Genomic DNA, 9,710 nt, shown 5'->3' with positions numbered 1-9,710 from the left:
ATAGAGGTGAAAGGAATAAGACAATATTAAAGGTGTATAATAAGTGTAATTTAGGAATAAGACAATATTAAAGGAGTATAATAAGTGGAATTTAAAGGCAATATGTATTGATGATTCATGATAAATAAATAGAATTTGTATTAAGGATAAGTGTGAATCGATGTGAAAGGAATAAGACAATATTAAAGATGTATAAAAAGTGTAATTTAAAGGCAATATGTATTGATGATTAATGATCAATAAATAGAATTTGTATTAAGGATAAGTGTGAATAGAGGTGAAAGGAATAAGACAATATTAAAGGTGTATAATAAGTGTAATTTAGGAATAAGACAATATTAAAGGAGTATAATAAGTGGAATTTAAAGGCAATATGTATGGATGATTCATGAGAAATAAATAGAATTTGTATTAAGGATAAGTGTGAATCGATGTGAAAGGAATAAGACAATATTAAAGATGTATAAAAAGTGTAATTTAAAGGCAATATGTATTGATGACTCATGATCAATAAATAGAATTTGTATTAAGAATGAATCGATGTGAAAGGAATAAGACAATATTTAAGATGTATAAAAAGTGTAATTTAAAGGCAATATGTATTGATGATTAATGATCAATAAATAGAATTTGTATTAAGGATAAGTGTGAATAGAGGTGAAAGGAATAAGACAATATTTAAGATGTATAAAAAGTGTAATTTAAAGGCAATATGTATTGATGATTCATGAGAAATAAATAGAATTTGTATTAAGGATAAGTGTGAATCGATGTGAAAGGAATAAGACAATATTAAAAATGTATAAAAAGTGTAATTTAAAGGCAATATGTATTGATGATTCATGAGAAATAAATAGAATTTGTATTAAGGATAAGTGTGAATAGAGGTGAAAGGAATAAGACAATATTCAAGGTGTATAATAAGTGTAATTTAGGAATAAGACAATATTAAAGGAGTATAATAAGTGGAATTTAAAGGCAATATGTATTGATGATTAATGATCAATAAATAGAATTTGTATTAAGGATAAGTGTGAATAGAGGTGAAAGGAATAAGACAATATTTAAGGTGTATAATAAGTATAATTTAAAGGCAATCTGTATTGATGATTCATGATCAATAAAGGTTCCAACTGGTGGAAAATAATTTTAAAAAAAATATTATTTGAGGGAAAAAGAAAAAAAAAAGGCAGGACTGTCCAAGCTTTGAAAAGTTGTGGACTTCAACTCCCAGGATCCCCCAGTTCCGGATGGGACAAGAAGAATAAATGTAGATAATTGTTTAATCCCATTTTTTGGATAAGAAAAAGAGGAGGAGATGGTGGGAGTGCAGGGAATGTCCTCCATCTTGACTTCCGCAGAACAAAATGGCCGCCAGAGGCTCATCTTTGATCCTGAAATTCTGGAATGGGCGGCTTGCTCCAGGAGGGGGTTGGTCTAGATGACCGCCAGGGTCCCTTCCCAGCCTGGGATTCTGAAATTCTGTAAGGGTTTACCATTCAAACGGGGGTTGGTCTAGATGACCGCAAGGGTGCCTTCCAAGCCTGGGATTTTGAAATTCTGTAAGGGTTTACAGTTCCTCTTTCTCTCCCTCCCTTCTTCCTTTCTTTCCTTCCTTCTCTCTCTTTCTCCCTTCTCTCATTCTCTCCTTCCTTCTCTCTCTCTTTCGCTCTCCCCTCCCTCTTCTCTCCCTCCCTCTCTCTTTTCTTTTTCTTTCTTTCTTTCTTTCTTCTTTCTTTCTTTCTTTCTTTCCTTCCTTCCTTTCTTTCTTTCTTTCCTTCCTTTCTTTTCTTTCTTTGTTTCTTTCTACCTTTCTTTCTTCCTTTTTTTCTTTCCTTTCTTTCTTTCCTTCCTTCCTTCCTTCCTTTCTTTCTTTCTTTCTTTCTTTCTTCCTTCCATCCTTTCTTCCTCTCTATCTTTCCTTCCTTCCTTTCTTTCTTTCCTTTCTTCCTTCCTTTCTTATTTTCCTTTCTTTTCTCTTTCTTTCTTTCCTTCCTTCCTTCCTTTCTTTCTTCCTTTCCTTTCTTTCTTCATTTCAATCTTTCTTTCCTTTCTATCTTTCTTTCCTTCCTTTCTTTCCTTCCTTCCTTCCTTTCCTTCTTTCCTTCCTTCCTTTCTTTTCTTCCTTCCTTCCTTTCTTTCCTTTTCTTTCCTTTCTTTTGTTTCTTCTTTTCCTTTCTAACTTTCTTTTCTTTCCTTTCTTTCCTTTCTCCCTTTCTTTTTCTTTCTTTCTTTCCTTCCTTTCCTTCTTCTTTCCTTTCTTTTTCTTTTCTTTCCACCTTTCTTTCTTTCTTTCCTTCCTTCCTTTCCTTCTTTCCTTCCTTCCTTTCCTTCTTTTTCCTTCCTTCCTTCCTCTCTTTCTTTCTTTCTATCTTTCTTTCCATCCTTCCTTTTTCTTTCCTTATTTTCTTTCTCTTTTCTTTGTTTCTTCCATCCTTCCTTCCTTTCTATTCTTTCTTTCCTTCCTTCCTTTCTTTCTTTCCTTTCTTATTTTCCTTTCTTTTTCTCTTTCTTTCTTTCCTTCCTTCCTTTCTTTCCTTTCTATTCTTTCTTTCCTTTCTTTCTTTTTTCTTTCCTTCCTTTATTTTCTTCCTTTTTTCTTTTCTTCCTTCCTTTCTTTCTCTTTCCTTTCTTTTAACTTCCTTTCTTTCCTTCCTTTATTTTGTTTCTTCCTTTCCTTCCTATCTTTCTTTTCTTTCCTTTCTTTCTTTCTTTCCTTTTTTTCTATCTTTCTTTCCTTCCTTCCTTTCTTTCCTTCTTTCCTTCCTTCCTTTCTTTCCTTCCTTGCTTTCTTTTTCTTTTTCTTTCTCTTTCTTTCTTTCCTTCCTTCTTCCTTTCCTTCTTTCTTCCTTTCTTCCTTCCTTTCTTTCTATATTTCTTTCTTTCCTTTCTTTTTCTTTCTTTCTTTTTTCTTCCTTCCTTTCTTTCCTTCCTTCCTTCCTTTCTTTCTTCCTTCCTTTCTTTCTATATTTCTTTCCTTCCTTTCTTTCTTTCGTTTGTTCCTTCCTTTTCTTTCTTTTTTTTCTTTTTTTTTCTTTCTTTCTTTCCTTCCTTTCTTTTTCTTTCTTTCTTTTCTTTGTTTCTTTCTACCTTTCTTCCTTTCCTTTCTTTCTTTCCTTCCTTCCTTTCTTTCTATCTTTCTTTCTTCCATCCTTTCTTCCTCTTTCCTTCCTTCCTTTCTATTCTTTCTTTCCTTCCTCTTTCTTTCCTTTCTTCCTTCCTTTCTTTTTCTCTTTCTTTCTTTCCTTCCTTCCTTCATTCCTTCGTTCCTTCCTTTCTTTCTTTCCTTCCTTTCTATATTTCTATTCTTTCTCTCTTTCTTTCGTTTGTTCCTTCCTTTTCTTTCTTTTTTTCTTTCCTTTTTTCTTTCTTTCTTTCCTTGCTTTCTTCCTTTCCTTTCTTTCTTTCCTTCCTTCCTTTCTATCTTTCTTTTCTTTCTTTCTTTCTTCCATCCTTTCTTCTTCTCTATCTTTCCTTCCTTCCTTCCTTTCTATTCTTTCTTTCCTTCCTTTCTTTCTTTTCTTTCTTTCTTTCCTTTCTTCCTTCCTTTCTTTTTCTTTCTTTCTTTCCTTCCTTCCTTCCTTTCTTTTTACTTTCCTTCCTTCCTTCCTTCCTTTTTCTTCCTTTGTTTCCTTCCTTCCTTTCTTTTCTCTTTCTTTCTTTTTTCTTTCCTTCCTTTCTTTCTTTTCTTTTTCTTTTTCTTTCTTCCTTCCTTCCCTTCTTTCTTTCCTTTCCTTTCTTCTTTCTTTCTTTCTTTCTTTCTTTCTTTCTTTCTTTCTTTCTTTCTTTCTTTCTTTCTTTCTACCTTCTTTCTTTCTTTCTACCTTTCCTTCCTTCCTTCCTTTCCTTCTTTCCTTTCTTTCTTTCCTTCCTTCCTTTCCTTCCTTTCTTTCTTTCTCTTTCTTTCTTTCCTTCCTTTATTCTTTATACAATAGAATAGAATAGAATAGAATAGAATTAGAGTAGAATAGAATAGAATAGAATAGAATAGAATTAGAGTAGAGTAGAGTAGAGTAGAGTAGAGTAGAGTAGAGTAGAGTAGAGTAGAGTAGAGTAGAGTAAAATACAACAGAACAGAATACAGACTAGGCCAAAACCGAGCAGAATATACTTTATTGGTCAAGTCTGATTAGATACACAAGGAATTCGTCTCCCGCGCAGAAGCTCTCGGTGTACATACAAGCAGTTCAGCGATCAAGGGGCCCTACTCCTAAAATACAATCAAGATACAACGCCCAGCTACTCAAGAAGCAGCCGACAGCCATCCTACATGAAGCAATAGAAACGGTAAGATCGCAAGCCGTAAAATTATCGCCGTCAGAAAATAAAGAACATCGGTAGTAGGAAAGGCGAGGAGGATACTACAGCCTTACTACGGGAGTTGGAGTGTTGTAAGCATTAGTTGCACAGCATATATATTTTTTTGGGGGGGGGAGAACTGTCCCCGTGAGTGCCAGGGTTCCGACGGATGCCCTAAATCAATTCACGACCCTCTGGGTGCGTCGTAAATCGCATTCTCCAACCGCGGAGGGGGCGTCACAAATCACCTTGTCTGACGTTTCGTCGTGAGCAAGGTGGGGGAGTCCAACTTGGAGGCCCGCGAACTGGAGCCGAGTTCTTCGATCCGGCCCGGAAATAGCAAACGACCGGACCCGCGGGGGCCTCTGGCAGCCCCAACGGAGCGCGCCCCGTGCCCTCCCGCCATTTTGACCCCACAAAAAGGGCTGCCGGAGGCCGTCCAGGCCGAAAACGGGGCACCGATTGCTCGACCGTGGGGCCCCGTGGCCCCGTTTTAGCCGGTAGGGGTGCTGCAGGCGGCGTCCATCTTGTCTCCGTCCCCCTAGCCCGCCGCTTGCCCCGGCTGGTCGGGCGGAGAACTCCGTGACAGCCCTCCCTGCCCTGTAGTCGCTGTCATCTCGTAAACATCCCCCGCTTTTGTAGCCGAGGCGACCGGATCGTCCGCCTCCGAAAACCCTTCGTTGGAGAATGTGACGGAGGACACTCATCCCGGTGAACGTCTTTCATTGGCGACTCTGATTTATGACACACCCAGGGAAGGGCGGGGTGGAGGGAAACAGGGTCACAGGTGAGAGTAAATGGACGTGTCTAAGAGTTGGCTTCCGACGGTTTTAGCGCCGGACATGTTTAGCGCCGGGTGGGTGGGGGTGGGTGGGTCCTGTGTGGATATTTACACGGACCTCCTTCTGACCCATGGAATATACAGGTCCTGGGTGGAAAGGCTGGCTGGGCGCCGCTCTCGTTTCGGACGTCTAACTATCCTTCGATGTCTGTGTCCGTCGGCGTCCGAAAACCCGACGGTCACAGAGGTGAGCAGGGGAAGTTCCCCCCCTCCCTCACGAAAAGCGGACCAAGAGAACAATCAGGACCAAAATGGCCACCAGCACGAGAATCGACAAGACCACGATCACGATGTCGACACGGCTACAGGCTCTCCGGGCCTCCCGTTCTCGGACCGCTTTGTTCGCCATCAGGAACTCTTGGACATTCCCGTCCCAGATGTTGGACATTCGGTACAGCCGATTGGTGTAGTATCTGCCCCCGTTGGCCGCAACGGTGCTGTGCACCATCCCCATCAGCTCGGCGACTTGATTCTCTCCCTCGGCTCCCTTGGCCCTGTTGTTGAACCCGCAGGCGCGGTTCCCGCACCGCTGGATCACTTCCCGCAGATTCCTGTTGTCAGATTTTTGGACGTACTCCTGCAGCGGGGCGCCCGCCAAATCCTCCACGCAGGTGAAGACGACGATCGTGTGCTTGGTGGACTCGTCGCCGAAGATATCCCGGACGCACCTGGCGGCAACAGCGTCTTCGGCGGTGAAGCGTCCCACTTGGGTCACCAAAATCAAGGCGTGGGGGCCGGGCCGGGAAAGCTCAACGCAAGCCATGATCTCCCGTCGCACAATCTCATCGTAGACTTCGCTGTCAAAAAGGCCCGGCGTGTCGATCACCGCGATCTTCCTCTCCAGCCAGGTCCCTACCCCTTTTCGGCACCGTAGGGTGGTCGTCTTGGCTTCCAGGAGGGACTCGAACTCCTTCCGGCCGAGGAGGGTGTTGCCCGTGGCGCTTTTCCCGCCGCCGGATTTCCCGACGAGGATCAGACGGAGTTCCGTGTCTTCCCCTGCAAGTTCGGAAAAGACGCCATTACGACCAAAGGGAAGCGGGAGATTTCGGACAATTATCCCGGATCGGACCGCTTAGGGTGAACCCCCCTCCCGGCTGCGATCATCAGCTTGCTCCAAACCCGGTTCGATCCGACGATTATGTGGTCCAACCCGCCCTCCCGCCCTTTCCGCCGTACTCCCCTATATCTTCTCCGCTGATTTACGCGGCAGAGTACCGCGCCTCAGCTTTGTGACTTCCCCAAAGTAACACCAGAAGGTACTTCCACACATCCACACGGTTACCTCACTGGCGGTTACCACTGGGAGAATTCCCGAACTTCCGGGAGGGGTCCGGAAGCTTCCCTCGAGCCTTGGGCAGGGCGACAACGGCCTTCCCCGGAGGGGGCTCCGTAAAGCTGGACACAGGCCCCGCTTTCCCGCCCTTCCCAAAGGCTCGTTTTTCGCGCTCCCACACCCGCCGCGCTTACGTGCGTCCAAAACGCGCTGCGCGGAGACTCCGAGGAGAGGCGGGGGTGGGACCCGCCGGTTGGTTAAACCAACGGGTACGGCAAACCCAATGTCGATTTAAACTTGCGGGTCGCTCAAACCGGTGCGAACCAGGGAGAATCCTCCTCTATACTATCTCTATATATATACATATATAGGACGGATAGTACGCGGATGGGTGGTCCTGGCTGTTGGGGTCGGCACCGCCGGTTTGGGCCAACCGGTCCAACCCGGCAGCAGCCCGCTTCCTCGGTTGTCCTGCCTTCCCCAGCCCATCCCCGCCAAAAAAAAAAAGACGCCATCCGAGACCCTCAAATCAGTTGGACAGTTGGACGGAGGTGCCCAACGCGGGGAATCGGTGAGCCGCATGTGGGGGGAAAAGGAAACAGGGAGGGAAGGGAGGAGCGCGCCATTTTGGGGAAGGGGGTGTCCACCACGGGCAACCTTCCCGCCCACCCACCCCCTCACTTACCCGACGTGGCGTCCTCCTCCTCCATGACGCCTGCAAGAGAGGAAAGGAAAGACGGATCGGACACGGCGCTCTCGCTCGACCTCCACCACACACACACCCCAAAACCGCCGTCCGCCCCCCTCGTATTCAAGGTCCCCCCCCAAGGAAGAGGGGGGCGGGTGGGGGATTCGGCGGGGAGCCCATCTTTCGAGACGCTCCCCTTCCCCCTCCGCCCCGAAACCTTTCCAATCGGACACGCCAACCACGGCAACCGCGGCAACCGCGCCGACCACGACGATCTTACCTGGACGGTCTCCAAAGTGGACTGGTAGGTCATGCTTGCTGATTGGTGCTTCAACAGGGCGGTGGGGGTGTTGGTGTTGGTGGCTTCTCCTTGGCCTGAGGGGGAGGGAGGGGGTGGGTGGGGAGGGGGCGGGAAAGCAGAATGAGATGGAGAGCTGGAAAGGGCCTCCGAGGTCATCTAGTCTGACCCCACAAACACCCACCCCCGGCTCGAAGCAGCAGAGGCTCCACGGAAGGGCGAGAGTCGGAAGGGGGTCAATCTAGTCTGAAGAATGACAGAGTCGGAAGGTGGTCATCTAGTCTGACCCCCTGCGGAAAGAAGGACAAGAGTCGGAAGGAGGTCCACCTAGTCTGACCCCCCTGCGGACAGAAGGGCGAGAGTCGGAAGGAGGTCCACCTAGTCTGAAGAATGACAGAGTCGGAAGGTGGCCATCTAGTCTGACCCGCCTGCGGACGGACAGAAGGAGCGAGAGAGGCAGGGGAAGGAGGTCAATCTAGTCTGAAGATTGACAGATTTGGAAGGAGGTCATCTAGTCTGACCCCCTGTTGACAGATGGATAAGAGTCGGAAGGAGGTCATCTAGTCTGACCCCCTGCGGACAGAAGGACGAGAGTGGGAAGGAGGTCCACCTAGTCTGAAGAATGACAGAGTCGGAAGGAGGTCATCTAGTCTGACCCCCTGCAGACAGAAGGACGAGAGTCGGAAGGAGGTCAATCTAGTCTGAAGAATGACAGAGTTGGAAGGAGGTCATCTAGTCTGACCCCCTGCGGACAGAAGGACTTGAGTTGGAAGGAGGTCATCTAGTCTGACCCCCTGGACAGAAGGACTTGAGTTGGAAGGAGGTCATCTAGTCTGACCCCCGGACAGAAGGACTTGAGTTGGAAGGAGGTCATCTAGTCTGACCCCCTGCGGACAGAAGGGCGAGAGTCGGAAGGAGGTCCACCTAGTCTGAAGAATGACAGAGTCGGAAGGTGGTCATCTAGTCTGACCCCCTGCGGACAGAAGGACAGAGTTGGAAGGAGGTCATCTAGTCTGACCCCCTGCTGACAGAATGACAGAGTTGGAAGGAGGTCATCTAGTCTGACCCCCTGCTGACAGAAGGACGAGAGTCGGAAGGAGGTCATCTAGTCTGACCCCCTGCGGATAGAAGGACAAGTCGGAAGGAGGTCATCTAGTCTGACCCCCTGCGGAAAGAAGGACGAGAGTCGGAAGGAGGTCATCTAGTCTGACCCCCTGCGGATAGAAGGACAAGAGTCGGAAGGAGGTCATCTAGTCTGACCCCCTGCGGAAAGAAGGACGAGAGTCGGAAGGAGGTCATCTAGTCTGACCCCCTGCGGACAGAAGGACAAGTCGGAAGGAGGTCATCTAGTCTGACCCCCTGCGGATAGAAGGACAAGACTCGGAAGGAGGTCATCTAGTCTGACCCCCTGCGGACAGAAGGACAAGACTCGGAAGGAGGTCATCTAGTCTGACCCCCTGCGGACAGAAGGACAAGTCGGAAGGAGGTCATCTAGTCTGACCCCCTGCGGACAGAAGGACAAGAGTCGGAAGGAGGTCATCTAGTCTGACCCCCTGCGGACAGAAGGACACAGTCGGAAGGAGGTCATCTAGTCTGACCCCCTGCGGATAGAAGGACAGAGACTCGGAAGGAGGTCATCTGAGTCTGACCCCCTGCGGACAGAAGGACAGAGTCGGAAGGAGGTCATCTAGTCTGACCCCCTGCGGACAGAAGGACAGAGTCGGAAGGAGGTCATCTAGTCTGACCCCCTGCGGACAGAAGGACCAGAGTCGGAAGGAGGTCATCTAGTCTGACCCCCTCTGCTGACAGGAGGACAAGAGTCGGAAGGAGGTCATCTAGTCTGACCCCTGCGGACAGAAGACAGAGTGGAGGACAGTCTGAGACTCGGAAGGAGGTCATCTAGTCTGACCCCCTGCGGACAGAAGGACAAGAGTCGGAAGGAGGTCATCTAGTCTGACCCCCTGCGGACAGAAGGACAGGTCGGAAGGAGGTCATCTAGTCTGACCCCCTGGACAGAAGGACGAGAGTCGGAAGGAGGTCATCTAGTCTGACCCCCTGCTGACAGAATGACAGAGTTGGAAGGAGGTCATCTAGTCTGACCCCTGCTGACAGAATGACAGAGTTGGAAGGTGGTCATCTAGTCTGACCCCCTGCTGACAGAATGACAGAGTTGGAAGGAGGTCATCTAGTCTGACCCCCTGCTGACAGGAGGACAGATGAAGGGGTCATCTAGTCTGACATGAGAGGACAAGAGTCGAAGGAGGTCATCTAGTCTGACCCTTTCCCTCCCGGAGTGAAGGAGGAGGGGCTG

The 9,710-nt window shown here is 47.4% G+C and overlaps 1 pseudogene; it reads right to left on the bottom strand.

Annotated features, from left to right (window-relative positions):
* Window positions 1-4,874: 4,874 nt before the first annotated feature.
* LOC113432553 (GTPase IMAP family member 2 pseudogene) lies at window positions 4,875-7,123 on the bottom strand (annotated as a pseudogene).
* Between the last annotated feature and the right edge of the window lie 2,587 nt (window positions 7,124-9,710).

Source organism: Notechis scutatus, unplaced genomic scaffold (genome assembly GCF_049901735.1).
Source record: "Notechis scutatus isolate UNSWTSFEM ecotype Mainland unplaced genomic scaffold, rNotScu1.2 NSCUSCF24, whole genome shotgun sequence".
Classification (NCBI taxonomy): Eukaryota; Metazoa; Chordata; class Lepidosauria; order Squamata; family Elapidae; genus Notechis; species Notechis scutatus.
This window is presented reverse-complemented; position numbering and strand designations above follow the sequence as displayed.